The sequence below is a fragment of the Amblyraja radiata genome, chromosome 1, assembly GCF_010909765.2.
Source record: "Amblyraja radiata isolate CabotCenter1 chromosome 1, sAmbRad1.1.pri, whole genome shotgun sequence".
NCBI lineage: Eukaryota > Metazoa > Chordata > Chondrichthyes > Rajiformes > Rajidae > Amblyraja > Amblyraja radiata.
Genome location: NC_045956.1, coordinates 51,218,506 through 51,234,394, shown reverse-complemented (window position 1 = coordinate 51,234,394; position 15,889 = coordinate 51,218,506). Strand labels below are relative to the sequence as shown.

General features: G+C 45.3%; 1 protein-coding gene across 3 annotated transcripts in view; it reads right to left on the bottom strand.

Annotated features, from left to right (window-relative positions):
- psd3 (pleckstrin and Sec7 domain containing 3) overlaps window positions 1-15,889 on the bottom strand; it is a 480,227-nt gene that overhangs the window by 411,837 nt on the left and 52,501 nt on the right. The window lies entirely within an intron of this gene.

Here is a 15,889-nt window from a genome sequence, read left to right as displayed (position 1 = left end):
CCCCCTACAATCAGTCTGAAGAAGGGTCCCAAGCCCGAAACGTCACCTGTCCATTTTCTTTAGAGGCGCTGCCTGATCCGCTGAGTTACTCCGGCATTTTGTGTCTATCCTTGGGTTAATATCATATCCCGTTACATCTGGGATTTGGTTCTGAATCCAGTCCAGATGAATGGAAGAAAAACATCTCCACTCCGTTGCCTGGAAAATACCTCAGCGAGAAAGGGTTGAATTATTTTAGAGGCTGCTGATGGAGCCAGCAGTACAGAGCTGGCAGCTTCATTCGGGGAAGATGGCTGCTGAGTACATTGGAGATGTCAGGCTGTGAAACAGAGCGTTATTCTGTAGCCACATATGTTGGAACAGATTGGAAGATGCTTTGCTTCAGACTTGGCTGTGCCGTGTCTGACCTTCATCTGTGTGCCTGTTTGCTGAGCCCCAAATGCCAAGATCTTTTGCTTTTCATTAAGATTGAAAATGCATTATTTCTCTCTCAACCCTGGTGTAACCTGACACTTGGCAGAAATAGCTGGGGGATCCATTGTGCCTTATGTATAGTTTCCATTGGCAAGTTAACAAATACATCAATAGAGGTAGAGGTAAAAATAAAAAGTAAACACATTATACACGGAATTAGAAAGCATGTAGAAGTAATAAAATCCCAAGAGCAATTTATAATTGATTCTAGTTACAATGGACCAACATTACATGTAAAATTCTTAAGGGATTGGACAGGCTAGATGCAGGAAAAATGGTCCCGATGTTGGGGAAGTCCAGAACCAGGGGTCACAGTTTAAGAATAAGCGGTAGGCCATTTCGGACTGAGATGAGGAAAAACTTTTTCACCCAGAGAGTTGTGAATCTGGAATTTTACTTCGGAGTCACGTGAGTGACTACGTGAAGAACCCGTTCAGCACGCATGCGCGACATTAGCGTTCACGCTGTGCAACAGCGACGCAACGGGAGTTAGGCGCTCCCGCTACAGCTTAGAAAAGACGGACCATCAGGTAAGTTTATTCTGAGGTCGTTTTTTCCGAGCTAAACAAGACAAGCCAAGAAGTCCGCCCCCCGTTCGACTCCAACGGAGGAGCGTTCCATCAGTGGGGGGCAAGAGGCGGTAGGACCGCTAACCCAGCGATCCGCCATCCCCGACACCGTGCCGAGCCCAGTCCCGCTAGCGCAGCCTGAGCAGCGGACTGGATGTAAAGCAGCACGGAAGACCAACCGGCCGGTGGTATCCGATTCTTCGGACGGGGACGTCTCACCGCCCGCGCGGGGCAGAGACAGCCGCCTGAGCCGCATGGAGCGGCTCGTGGAGCAAATGCTCCAGTGAGACTTGCTTCGTGAGGAGCAGTCTCGCAAAGGGAGTTCAGGCACTCCCACCACAGTGCCTCACAACGCACTGGCCATCGCTTCCCCCTCATCCGAGGGCAGCTTTGGCGACCAGGGCTGGGCTGGTCAAGAAGAGGGGTCACTGGCCGAAGATGTCGGGAGTACGCTTGGGGAACAGGACCAGGAAGAGCTGCTGGGTGTGGTAGACCGCTACGTGGCAGCTCCACGAGCAGGATGGCCATTAGAGCCAAAACTGGCGGCCAGCATTAACTACCTGTCCTTCAAGCCCCTACAGGAGCAGGTAGTTAATGAGGCCCTAGAGCTGTATTCGGCCCCTGAGAATTGCGCCTCGCTCAACGTGCCGGCTGTCAATAGCCAAATCTGGGGGCACGTTGGGCCAAACATCCGCAATCAAGAGCTCAAACTACAGCGGATCCTCAGGCTCCTGACGTCAGCCATCACTTCATATGCTCGTTCCGTGGATGGGGTGGAAATGACCACGAATCAGCAGGATACACTCGCACTGCTGTGCAATACCCAGTTCGAAATTAACAACCTCCGTAAGGAGATTATAAGACCTGCCCTCAACCCGAAATTCGTGGGTTTGTGCAAAACGTCGACCATAGAGCCAGAAATCCTGCTCTTCGGCAAAAACCTCTCCAAAAAAGTAAAGGACATGGAGGAGGAGTCCAAAACATTTGGCCTCATGAAGGCAGGCCCTGGGACGAGCAAACCCACTAAACCCAAGCGACAGTACCCCACCGCGTCCACCAGTCGACGTCATCCCTATGGGACTGGTGAAAGCTCGGGGTCCGCACATCACCACCGGAAGCCTTTTTTAGGCCAAGGCCCAGAGCGGACCCCATGGAAAATGCGCCACCCCCAACCAGCAGCAACATATCAGACAACACATCAGAAAACTTATCGTCCGACAAAGAAACAGAAGAAACACCCGTAACCATGGAGGTAGGTGGGTCTGGTTCCTACCAGCATATAAAAAGTGGGGGTTCTATACTAACAGGGGGGAGATTACACCTGTTTGTGCAAGCATGGAAGTCTATCACGAATGACAAATATATACTCAACAGCATTCATGGATACAAAATAGAGTTTACTCTAGAAAACTTGCCACCAGTTCAGCACTCACCCCAAAGGGTCTTTTCCCTCCCAGTTAAAGAAAAACGAGAGGGACAAGCTGAACTGGTGAGGCTAATTACAAAGGGTATCATTGAAAAAAACAAACATGAACCCTTGGAATTTGTCTCTAATATATTCACTAAAACCAAAAAAGATGGTGGATGTCGCATCATCAATGACTTAACTTCACTAAATATGTTTGTTAAGTATATACATTTCAAAATGGAAACGTTTGTAACTGCCAAACAACTGATTTCCAAAGGATACTTCATGGCAAGCATCGACCTTAAAGATACTTACTATTCAGTACCCATTCATAAGGATCATTGCAGATACCTGAAATTTACCTGGATGGGGCAACAATGGCAGTTTAAAGCGTTGCCTTACGGTTTAACATCAGCCCCAAGATTATTCACCAAGATACTAAAACCAGCCTTGGCAATATTAAGAAAACAAAAATATATTGTCATGGCATATCTTGATGATATCTTAATAGTAGGCAAAACCATGGAATTGGCTATATCCGCTGTGTCAGCTACCAAACAATTGTTTGAAACCTTGGGATTTGTCTTACATCCAGATAAATCTAAGTTGACTGCCATCCACAACCATGGACTATCTGGGCTTCACAATTAACTCAGTCCACATGTCTGTAACTTTGCCAAAAGACAAAACAGCAGAATTGGCACAAACATGTAACAATTTAATGGTCAACGATCGACCTACCATTCGAACAAGTGGCGAGAGTAATTGGAAAGATGGTAGCAGCATTTCCAGCTACACAATTTGGATCTCTGCACTATCAAAACTTACAAAGAGCAAAAGTGCAGGCACTAAACGACATGCAGGTCACTTTGACCGGATCATGAAATTACCCATTGAAGCAATATCAGAGCTACAGTGGTGGGTAGAGAACATTTGGCATAGTTCCAGCCCTATCATCATCATTAACCCCACGTTAATTATTCAAACAGATGCCAGTGCTCATGGCTCGGGAGCAACTAATTCCATATCCAGCACAGGTGGTAGATGGACTAACCTAGAGTCATCGTTACTACTTACACTGGGCATAAATTATCTAGAAATGTTGGGTGCATTTTATGGATTCAAAGCATATTCAACAAATATGCATCACTTGCATGTTCGGTTACAAATGGACAATACCACGGTGGTGGCCTATATTAACCATATGGGCGGCATAAAATCGATATCATGTGACAAATTGGTCAACACAATCTGGCAATGGTGTATCGACAGACATATTTGGCTATCAGCAACTTACCTGCCAGGTAAGCTAAATACAGTGGCAAACACCAGGTCACGCAAATTCAATGATAACACCGAATGGATGTTAAATCCCAAAGTATTTGCTAAAATTACCAAGCAATATGGCACGCCAGATATCGATCTATTTGCATCCAGACTAAATCACCAGGTTCCTATGTATGTCGCTTGGGAACCAGACCCTGAGGCAGCAGCGGTAGATGCGTTCGCGCTGGACTGGGGAAATTTCTTCTTTTATGCATTTCCTCCCTTCTGCCTCATCAGTCGGGTACTACGCAAAATACAAATGGACTCTGCTTCAGGTATTTTGATAGTACCCGACTGGCCTACACAGCCATGGTTCCCAGTGCTCCTCGACATGATCGTCGAGACCCCAATGACTTTTCCCAGTAGCCCAGAATTGCTAACTCACCCAATATCTGGCATAAGACACCCATGCCACAATATAATTAAACTCCTGGGTTGCAGATTTTGAAAAGGCCTCTGCTGGGCCTGGGATTGTCAGAAAACACCATCAACACCATGACAGCATCCCACCCTGTATCCACAAGGAAACAATACTTGTCAAGTATCAAGAAGTGGGAAAAATACTGTTCGGATACAGGAACCACTTACTCAACTACAACAGTAACCAATGTACTGGATTTCCTGGCAGGCCTTCACCATAATGAAGGACTCAGCTACAGCGCCATTAACACAGCCAGAAGTGCTCTGTCTGCCTATTTAATACAGGCACCAGGACAACAGACCATGGGATGCCACCCGCTGGTGATCAAGCTCATGAGGAGGCTATTTAATTCCAATCCCCCTAGACCAAGGTACACCCATATCTGGGATGTCAGTGTGGTCCTGACATACCTCAGGGGATGGTCACCAGCCAGGTCCCTCACCCTGGAACAATTAACTCTGAAGACGGTCATGCTGATGGCACTTGTGTCAGCACAAAGAGTCCAGTCACTTCACCTATTACGACTGGACAACATGATCGTAACTCCAGACCATGTCTCATTTACTATCCAGGGGCTGGTCAAACAGAGCAGGCCAGGAACATCAAACTCAGTCATGGAATTCTGGGCCTACCCACCAGAACCACGGTTATGTGCCATGACCCACCTACTGAACTATATTGACATAACTAAAATCCATCGAGGGGGAGCAAAAGCCTTATGGGTCAGCCACAAGAAACCTTATGGCCGGGTAACGAGCCAAACCATTTCAAGATGACTCAAGCAGGTGCTGATATAAATACTAACATGTATAAATCTCACTCCACCAGGGCAGCATCCACGTCTGAGGCTAAGAGAATGGACATACCAATAGACCACATCCTGGCTACAGCGGGGTGGTCTGGGGAAAGAACGTTTCAAACTTTTTATAATAAGCCGTTGGCAGAACATGCTTCATTTGCAGAGAAAATATTACAATCTGCAAATATATAATTTAGCCCGGGGGAGCAATTTGTTTTTTGTTATTGTTAATAAACACCATTATTGTTTTTTACAAACAGATTCATGGTTGATTACGATAACATACTTCCTCCCTCAAATGACTTAGGCAGTGAGTGAAGTATGAACTGTTACACGGTTTGAAATCACAGAGCTTTAAAATCTTCACGTAGTCACTCACGTGACTCCGAAGTAAAATAGTAAGATTAAACGAGAATTTACCAGTTTGAAGTTTGATCTGTATTTTATGAGGAGTTACGATGAGGGATTACGTGCCCTCCGTTCCCACCCTCAATAATAGAGATCAAACTGGTATCTAAGCTCTCCTTTTCTGTACTATATTTATTTCAATTACTGTGTCTTTCTGTGATTCCACACCGCTGCTTTGAAGTATCTCTAAACTATTCCACACCGCTGCACGGGTTCTTCACGTAATCCCTCATCGTAACTCCTCATAAAATACAGATCAAACTTCAAACTGGTAAGTTCTCGTTTAATCTTACTATTCTCTGCCACAGAAGGCAGTGCAGGCTGACTCACTGGATATTTTCAAGAGGGTTAGATATAGCTCTTCGGGCTAACGGAATCAAGGGATATGGGGAGAAAGCAGGAATGGGGTACTGATTTTGGATGTGCAGCCATGATCATATTGAATGGTGGTGCTGGCTCGAAGGGCCGAATGGTCTACATGCACCTATTTTTCTAAGTTTCTATGGTCAATGAAGGGCCGAATGGCCTACTCCTGCACCTATTTTCTATGTTTCTATGTCTCTATATTAACCCAACCTCAAGATTGCAGCCACTTTCGACTGTAATAGATTTCCAAATCTTGGAGAGCTCATGGCAAAGTGTAGCTGTTGTGACTCATATTTCAATAGTCGGCGAATTACGAGGTAACTGCCAACTGGTTTTGAAAACTATCCATTTAAGACACTCTTGACAGCCACTCATAAAACATTGGCTGTTTTTTGCATGAGGGAGTTAACAGTAGCTGAAACAAGCATTTGGCACAAAATGCTCCATCGTCCACAATGCAACATCTGCACGTGGCGGAAGGATTTTCTAGTAGGAGAGAAGATTAACCATTTGAGTACGTCGTACCTTTCAAAGCACATATAGTTTTTTTCTGTTGGCAGAAAGATCTTGCTGTATGGGATATGGGATCTCTTTCAATGTCCTTCATGGGCAATTTGAAAGCGGGGTTGTAATGTGGAGATATTCAAATGTTAATGAAAACTGCAGATGCTGGTTTAAATCGAAGACTGATGTCATGGGGAGTGGGCGGAACAAACATAGAATGTAGTCGGAGACAGTAAGACTGGTGGAAGAACTGGGAAGGGGAGGGGATGGAAAGAGAGGGAAAGAAAGGGCTTGAAGTGAGAGAAGTCAATGTTCATACCGCTGGGGTGTAAGCTGCCCAAGGGAAATATGAGGTGCTGTACCAATAAATTGCGCTGGGCCTCACTCTGACAATGGAGGAGACCCACTCTGACAATGGAGGCGACCCAAGACAAAAAGATCAGATTGGGATTGAGAGGGGGAGTTAAAGTGCTGAGCAATCGGGAGATCAGGTAGGTTAAGACGGACTGAGCGGAGGTGTTCAGCGAAATGATCGCCAAGCCTGCGCTTGGTCTCGCCGATGTACAGGAGTTTATACCTGGAACAGCGGATACAGTAGAGGAGGTTGGAGGAGGTGCTAGTGAACCTGTGTATCACCTGAAAAGTCTGTCGGGTTCCTTGGATGGGGTCAAGGGGGGAAGTAAAGGGACAGGTTACTTTCCCCTGCAACCGCAGGAGATGCAACACCTGTCCCTTTACCTGCAGATGTTAATTATTGTCCAGCAATGTCTCAGAAACAGCAATGGCCCAACATTGTACATCTTCACCAAGGGAAAAGATATTGGTCAGAACACTGGACAAACTTGCGTGTTTAATTTATTTTAGTTTAGAGATACAGCCTGGAAACAGGCCCTTCGGCCCACCGAGTCCGCACCGACCAGCGATCCCTGTACACCAGCACTATCCTATACACCAGGGACAATTTACAATTTCTATCGAAGCTAAATTAACCAACAAACTTGTACGTCTTTGGAGGAAACCTGGACAAATCTTTGCGGTCATGGGAAGAATGTACCAACTCCATACAGACAACATCTGTAGTCGGGATCAAACCTGGTCCCTGGTGCAGTAAGGCAGCAACTCTACCGTTGTGCCACACTATTCTTCTTTGAATAGGACCACTGGATATTTTATATTGGTGGAAAAGGGCACAAGGAGCCTTATTTTAACAATCACATTGGGATAAAAATCATGAGAGGAATAGATCTAGTAGATGCACAGAGTCTCTTGCCCAGAGTAGGGGAATTGAGGACCAGAGGACATAGGTTCAAGGTGAAGGGGAAACAATTTCATAGGAATCTGAGGGGTAACTTTTTCACACAAAGGGTGGTGGGTGTATAGAACAAGCTGCCAGACGAGGTAGTTGAGGCAGGTACTATCCCAACGTTTAAGAAACAGTTAGACAAGTACATGGAAGGACAAGTTTGGAGTGATATGGACTAAATGCAGGCAAGTGGGACGTGTAGCTGGGACATGTTGGCCGGTATGGGCAGGTTGGGCCAAATGGCCTGTTTCCACGCTGTATGCATCTATGACTCCAAGTAATTAATCTGTAAATATCTTGCCCTTGAGATAGGGTGGCACACTGGCACAGCAGTAGAGTTGCTGCCTTACAGAGCCAGAGACGTGGGTTTGATCCTGACTATGAGTGCTGTCTGTAGGGAGTTTGCATGTTCTCCCCCTGATCACGTGGGTTTTCTCCGGGTGCTCTGGTTTCCTCTCACACTCCAAGGATGTGCAGATTGGAGGTTAATTAACCTCTGTAAACACTCTCTAGCTTGTAGGATAGAACAAGTGTACAGGTGATCGTGTTGGTCGGTGTAGAAGGGCCCGTTTCCATGCTGCAATTCTAAAACTTGATAGTAAGTTTGAATACTATCTTGAGGCACCAGAAGCAACTGATTTAGTAACACTAGCCAGCACTGTGCTGTGATGGGTCTGCATTACTGTCCGCTTATCAGTTATCATTCTCTTTCTGGTCACGGTGCACCAGTTCAACAGAAGCCTTCCACCATCACCTTCTACTTCCTACCATCAAGCCAATTATGCATTCAAGTATTCAGTATTCAGTATTTATTTAATATCATTATTGGGACGACAGATGGCACAATGGGCTAAGTGTTCGGCTGGCAACCGGAAGGTAGCCGGTTCGAATCCTGCTTGGAGTGCATACTGTCGTTGTGTCCTTGGGCAAGACACTTCACCCACCTTTGCCTGTGTGTGAATGTGTGTGAGTGATTGGTGGTGGTCGGAGGGGCCGTAGGCGCAGATTGGCAGCCACGCTTCCGTCAGTCTGCCCCAGGGCAGCTGTGGCTACAGAAGTAGCTTACCACCACCGAGTGTGACTGAGGAGTGAATGAATAATGCGATGTAAAGCGCCTTGAGTATTAGAAAGGCGCTATATAAATCCCATCCATTATTATTATTATTTTCACTGAGTACTTGCATACACAGAGGAAAGGAAAAAACGTTACTCAATCAGTTTCCATTCAGTGTAGTTAATTAAAAAAAAAGGATAATTACATAGAGCTTTAAAAACAAATTAAAATTACCATATTTAAAAACAGAAAGTAGGCCTAAAATTTACAATAGAATAAAAACTGACATTCCGACCAACAGTGGCTTTGCTTTGACAGGTGCCTAGCTGTCAAAGTATGGACGAGGTTGAATGTGTTGGTGGACGATATATGGGGAGGGGACACAGTTCGTTAATCCGTCTTATTGCCTGTGGGAAGAAGCTGTGGAGCATCCTGCTGCTTTTGCAGCTGATGCTCCTGTACCAAACTCTCCCATGCAATCTAACCTCTCAGACTAGCCTACCATGCAGGACCTTGCTCTAGTCTATAGAAGCAACATCAACATCCAGCACCCTGCCCTCATCAATCCTCTTAGTTATCTCTTCGAGAAGCTCTACCAGGTTCGTGAGACATGAATTATAACATTTACAAGATTTTACTCATAAAGGAAAGGTAATCAACATCTCAAGGTGGGATTAAGTTGCGTGGGCTTGCTTTATCAGTGGGTAACATTTATTTCAATGAAAACTAGTAACCCTGACACAGAGTTCTGCAGCAGTACACTACATCTGGTTGCATCTACTTCTGTAGAAGATCCACAGTGAGATGGAGACAGGTAACGAGACACACAAATAGAGCTGAAGGGCCAGAGAGAGGGTGTCAGACAGACAGAGAAGCACTCAGAGAGAAAGACAGACAGAGAGAGATAGACAGACCGTGAGGGAGAGACAGGAGGTGCAGATTGAGAGAATTAAAAGAAAATTATAGATGTTATGAAAGGGCGGATAGTAGTGGGTTGGAGGAGGACACAAAGCAGACAATGAAGGAGGGAAGAGTGCAGAGAGGGTGGACCGTTTGCATATTTGGAGGCGTGTAAGAAACCACATTAGTCTGGAGACTACAAAATCCAGAAAATGGGCAAGAAAGAAAAAAAAAAGAATGGAAGTGGAGAAGAGAAAAAGGGGAAAGAAAGGTAGAGTAAAAGGAAGTGAGAAACAAAAGCAGAAGGAAAGAGTAAAAGGGGAAAGAGAACAAATGAAAGTGAGAAAGAAATGTAAACAGAAAGATCCAAGGAGAAAAAGTGAAAGAGAAAAGAAAAGAAAAGAAATATAGGGAAGATGAAAAAGTCAAATGAAAGAAGTCCAAAACAAAATAAAAAGAGGGAAAGAAGAGAAATACAAGAATAAAAAAGAGAAAACAAACAAAAGACAGAGAATAAAGATACAGAATATAAGAGTGCAAAAGAGAGAACAATAACAATATGCAAAAAAAAAAAGAAAATGAAAGATGTTGGAAGGAATTTCAGATGCTGGTTTACACAGAAGCTGCACACAATGCTGGAGTAACTCAGCGGGACAGGCAGCATCTCTGGAGAGCAGGAATGGGTGATGTTTCGAGTCAACTCCCTTCTTCAGGCAAAAGATAATGTGTGAGAGAGGGAAAGCAAAAGGAAAAGAAAATAAAGTCAAAGGAATCATTTTAAACACTTAACATAAAAATAAAAATGCTTATTCCCTTTTCACTCTGCAATTACCCCTATCATTTCATAACTTTACTAGCTAAACATCTCTAATCTATTTAAAACTCATGATTAACAATCTATTTCTATTTTAATAACCAAGACATGTCAATATAAATGTCTACTCTAATGCAAGTTTCAAATGCGCACAGGGACATGAGGGTCAATATCTGTCAGATAACCTTGGGAGGTTGTATGTAGAGGAAAAGGATACAATTAATGTCAAAACCTTTGACAGCAGTGCAGAGGGATCTTGGAGTCCAAGTTCATAGCTCACTGTGGGTGGCAGCACAAGTAGATAGGGTGGCAAAGAAGGCGTACGGTGGGTTTGCCATCATTGCTAGCGGCATTGAATACAAGTCAGTAACTCATTATGCAGCCCTATAGGACTTTGATTAAACCACATTTCTCAGGGTGGAAATGTCCAACAGTAAAGGACATAGCTGTAAGGTGAGAGGGAGAAAGAATAAATGTACTGTGCTGGGCATGTCTTCTATACAGACAGTGGTGGGGGCCTAAAATGCATTGCCTGGGGTGGTAGTGGAGACAGATACGATAGTACATTGTGGGTTGATGGGTCAGTCTGTGCAGTATTGTTCGATGTTCTAATTTATTACATTATGTATCTCTTTAGTCAGAGGGTGGTCAATCTGTGGAATTTAAGTGAAGGCCAAGTCATTGGGTATTTTTACGGCAAGGATTGGCAGATTCTTGATTAATAAGGGTGTCAGGGGTTTGTGGGGAGAAAGCGGTAGAATAGGTTTGAGAGGGAAAACCATGATTGAATGGCAGAGTGGACCTAATGGACCAAATGGCCTAATTCTGCTCCTATAACAGGTATTCATTGTAACACATCTACTGAGAGCACCTTCAGCTTAAAGACATTTCAAAACTGAAAACTTCAAATTCCTAAGAATCAATATCACCTACAACTTCTCCTGGACCAACGCAACGACGATGAAAGTACACCAAAGCCTCTACTTCCTTAGAAGGCTTCGGAAGTTCAGCATGTCTGTATATCAGTATAGGAATAAAGAGGATATCAGAGGATTTCAGTGTAGGAGTAAAGAGGTTCTTCTGCAGTTGTATAGGGCTCTGGTAAGACCACATCTGGAGTATTGTGTACAGTTTTGGTCTCCTAATTTGAGGAAGGACATCCTTGTGATTGAGGCAGTGCAGCGTAGGTTCACGAGATTGATCCCTGGGATGGTGGGACTGTCATATGAGGAAAGATTGAAAAGACTAGGCTTGTATTCACTGGAGTTTAGAAGGATGAGGGGGTATCTTATAGAAACATATAAAATTATAAAAGGACTGGACAAGCTAGATGCAGGAAAAATGTTCCCAATGTTGGGCGAGTCCAGAACCAGGGGCCACAGTCTTAGAATAGAGGGGAGGCCATTTAAGACTGAGGTGAGAAAAAACTTTTTCATCCAGAGAGTTGTGAATTTGTGGAATTCCCTGCCACAGAGGGCAGTGGAGGCCAAATCACTGGATGGATTTAAGAGAGAGTTAGATAGAGCTCTAGGGGCTAGTGGAGTCAAGGGATATGGGGAGAAGGCAGGAACGGGTTATTGATTTGGGACGATCAGCCATGATCACAATGAATGGCGGTGCTGGCTCATAGGGCCGAATGGCCTCCTCCTGCACCTATTTTCCATGTTTCTATGTCCCCTAAAACTTTCACCACCTTCTACAGATGCACCACATAAAGCATTTTACAGGATGCATCACAGCTTGGTTTGGGAACAGTTCCAGCCAAGAACGCGAATTGCGGACACAGCCTAGATCATCACACAAGCCAACCTCCCTTCCATTGACTCCATTTATACCTCACGCTACCTCAGCAGGGCCAGCAGCATAATCAAGGACGAGTCGCACCCTGGCCACTTCCTCTTCTCCTCTCTACCATTTGGGAAAAGGTACAGAAGTGTGATAATGCACACCATCAGATTCAGGGACAGTTTCTTCCCAGCTGTTATCAAGCAACTGAACCATCATACCGCAACCAGAGAGCAGTCCTGAACTACTATCAACATCATAGGGAACCTCGGACTATCTTTGATTGAACTTTACTGCTTTACCTTGCACTAAACATTATTCCCTTATCATGCATCTGTGCATTGTGAATGGTTCGATTGTAATCATGTACTGTCTTTCAGCTGGCTGGTTAGCACGCAACAAAAGCTTTTCACTGTACCTCAGTACACGTGACAATAAACTAAACTGAACTGAAACTGAAGAGAGTTTTTACTGAGCTGCAATCTTTGAAAATCCTTAGATCGGTCGGTGGGGGCGCTGCGAGTCAGCTGCCCTGCCAGCAGTGTGTTCGTTATTTCGACTTTTTTGGGGGGTTTTTTGGTGTGTCCAAATGTTTGTTTTAGTGTCTCTCGGTATGTCTTGTGTAGGGAGTGGTGAGGGGGAAGAAAATGGGGGAACCGCTTTCGGTCAGTTCCTTGATGGAGAGGCGAGTTTATCCATGTCGCCTCTCTCGCGGCCTAACAGCTTGGATTGGAGCGTCCTTTCCCGGAGTCGGGCGCAGAGTGGACTTCAGCAGCAGGCGCAGAGTGGACTTTTCCATTACGGAGCATGTGAACCCTGGCCGGGGGTCGCCAGAGAGAAGTGCTCCGATAGCTGGCCTGGTGACGTTAGCATGTGGTCTGCGGAGCTTCTAGCCGTGGGCGTGGCGTGGACTTACCCATCCGTAGTCTGGGATCCTTTGCCGGAGATCGCCAGAGAAGAGCTCCAACTGCCGGCCTGCGGCCTATAACATCCTGAAGCCACGGTCTCCGGTAAGAAAGTGCCGATTCGGGCACTCCAAGCCGCAGAGTGTGTTCGCTCCATAGATGCTGCTGCACCCGCTGAGTTTCTCCAGCATTTTTGTGTACCTTCGATTTTCCAGCATCTGCAGTTCCTTCTTAAACAGAATATACAGGTCCGACTGATTTTTGTGTTTTGGGGATCCTGCTATCCATGAAATACCTGTCATGAATCCCACATCACCATGATGATTGGACTTCAGAATATGTCTGAACAATTTTAAAATGCTCTGGGACTTCCCAAAGTACCACAAGCAAAGTCTCCCTTATCTTGTATGTTGCTATTATTTGATTTGCTTTATCTTGCACTAAATGATACCTCTTATGCTGTATCAGTATACTGTGGGCAGCTTGATGGTAATCATGTATAGTTTAGTTTTAGTATAGTTTAGAGATACAGCATGGAAACAGGCCCTTCGGCCCACGGAGTCCCCGCCGACCAGCGAGCCCCACACATTAACAGTATCCAACACACTTTTTACAGGGACCAATTAACCTATAAACCTGTATGTCTTTGGTAAGAAACCAGAGCACCCGGAGACAACCCACGGGGTCACAGGGGGAACGTACAAACTCCGCAGACAGCACCCGTAGTTCGGTTCTAATCTGGGTCTCTAGTGCTCTAAGGCAGCAAATCTACCGCTGTGGCACTGTGCCGCCCTTATTAGAGACTAGATAACACGTAACAAAAAAGCTTTTCACTGTACCTCGGTACGTGACATTAATAAACTAAACTAATCCAAGAATAAAGGAATTAAAATGTTAGTTTCCAACGAACACCGAAATATAAGAGACTGGAGGAAGAGTAGGTCACGACTGCACACTTCCCATAAGAATTGATCACATATCTAAAAATCAATCCATTTTTGCCATGAACAGACCCGCAGATTTGAAAAAACTAAAATGACAACTTCTGGTAATCTAAAAAAAGAAATAGGGCAATTCTGGGAACAGTGCGGAAACAAGGAACTGCAGGTGCTGGTTTACACAAAAAGATACAAAGTACTGGAATAACTCACCACCTGCCCCTGCACTTTCTCTCTCACCCCCCTCCCCCCCCACCACCAAGCCCCACCCCCCATCTTGTGCTTCTTCTGGATTTGCACCTATATCTTCCCTTCCTTCCTCCGGCTTCACAATTTGCAACTCTTCCATCCATCTGTCTCACACCTTTATTAATCTGTGGCCTTTGTTCCAACCATTTGCCTATTTAACCCTCCCCCCCCCATTACCTGCCATGCTTTGTCCTGCCTCTACTCTCTCCCAGATTTCTTCCCTTCCCTCTGCCCCCCCCACACCACCCCCTTCCCCCCACCCCTACAATCAGCCTGAAAGAAGTGTCACGACTGAAAACGTCAGCTCTCCATGTTCGCCAGAGATGCTGCTTGACCCACTGAGTTACTCCAGTGCATTGTGTCCTTTTCTGGGAACAGTGCATCAGTAACGAGGAGTTAAAATGCAAATGCTGGTGGCAATGCAATGCACAATAACTGGGAAGTGGGGCCATCCTACCAGTGATGAAATCAAAAGTACTTTGAAATGAGGACAGTGAATAACTCTTTCCAAGAAAACCGAGGCAAATCTGGCCTTAAAGCAGGGCCCAGCATTTATAATTTAACTCTTTGTGAAGAAATCCTCCTGGGTGCAAGCATATCCAGTAGGAATAGCAAACAAGCCATACGCGACCTAAATATGTCTGTCACCAGGCACTTTTAATATTCCCATTTCAATTTAGTTTCCAGCACAGTGGATTTTATAAATCCTAGGTGGGTGTTGGAGGTCGGAAGAGGGGTGGGGGAGGATGCAACGCCAGCTCCGATGATATGACAATCCATTAGTGGCAGTCAGCTATGAGATGAACTTTGAACAGCCGTTGACAGCGGCATTAGCCTGGATTTCATTCCCTGCTGTAAGGCGGCCAGTTGCCTAGCCTCTTGGGCTTCCCCTAATGGAGGAGTGATACTTCAACGAGTTCCCATAGCTGGAGATAGCCAGACTTGAAACATTGGGGCGGCACAGTGGCGCAGCAGTAGAGTTGCTGCCTCACAGCGCCAGAAACCCAGGTTTGATCCTGACTATGGGTGTTGTCTGTATAGAGTTCAAACGTTCTCCCAGTAACTGCGTGGATTTTCTCCGGGTGCTCCCATTTCTTCATACATTCTAAAGACGTGCAGGGTTGCATGTTAATTGGCTTTGGAAATTGTCCCTAGTGTGTAGGGTAGAACTGGTGACCACCTGTTTCCATGCTGTATCTTTGTACTAAAACTAAACCAACCCTCGTTCCCACCCTGAAACGCAGCTCAATCACATTGTTAACCCGTATTACTCGCAACACAGAGATTGCTGAGAGACAGGGACGCACATAATTACGATGGATGACTTGAGCACTCTGCTAACAAACCTACTTTATATAGCAATAAATTATGCATGTTCCTTTCCCTTCTCCTTGTCAGCATCTGCTATGCAGGGAATTGCTGACTGTCGTAGGACATTAATTGCACTAGGTTGGTCAACAAGAGGAAGCTTATTCGCAGGCAGGATGGACAAGTTTCCCTCTCCCCCAACTCTCAGTCTGAAGAAGGGTCTCGACCCGAAACATCACCTATTTCTTTCTGCAGAGATGCTGCCTGACCCGTTGAGTTACTCCAGCATTTTGTGCCTATCTTCAAAGAAAGGCATACACAATGTCAGAAAAAGGATAAAGGGTACAACATTTAGTGC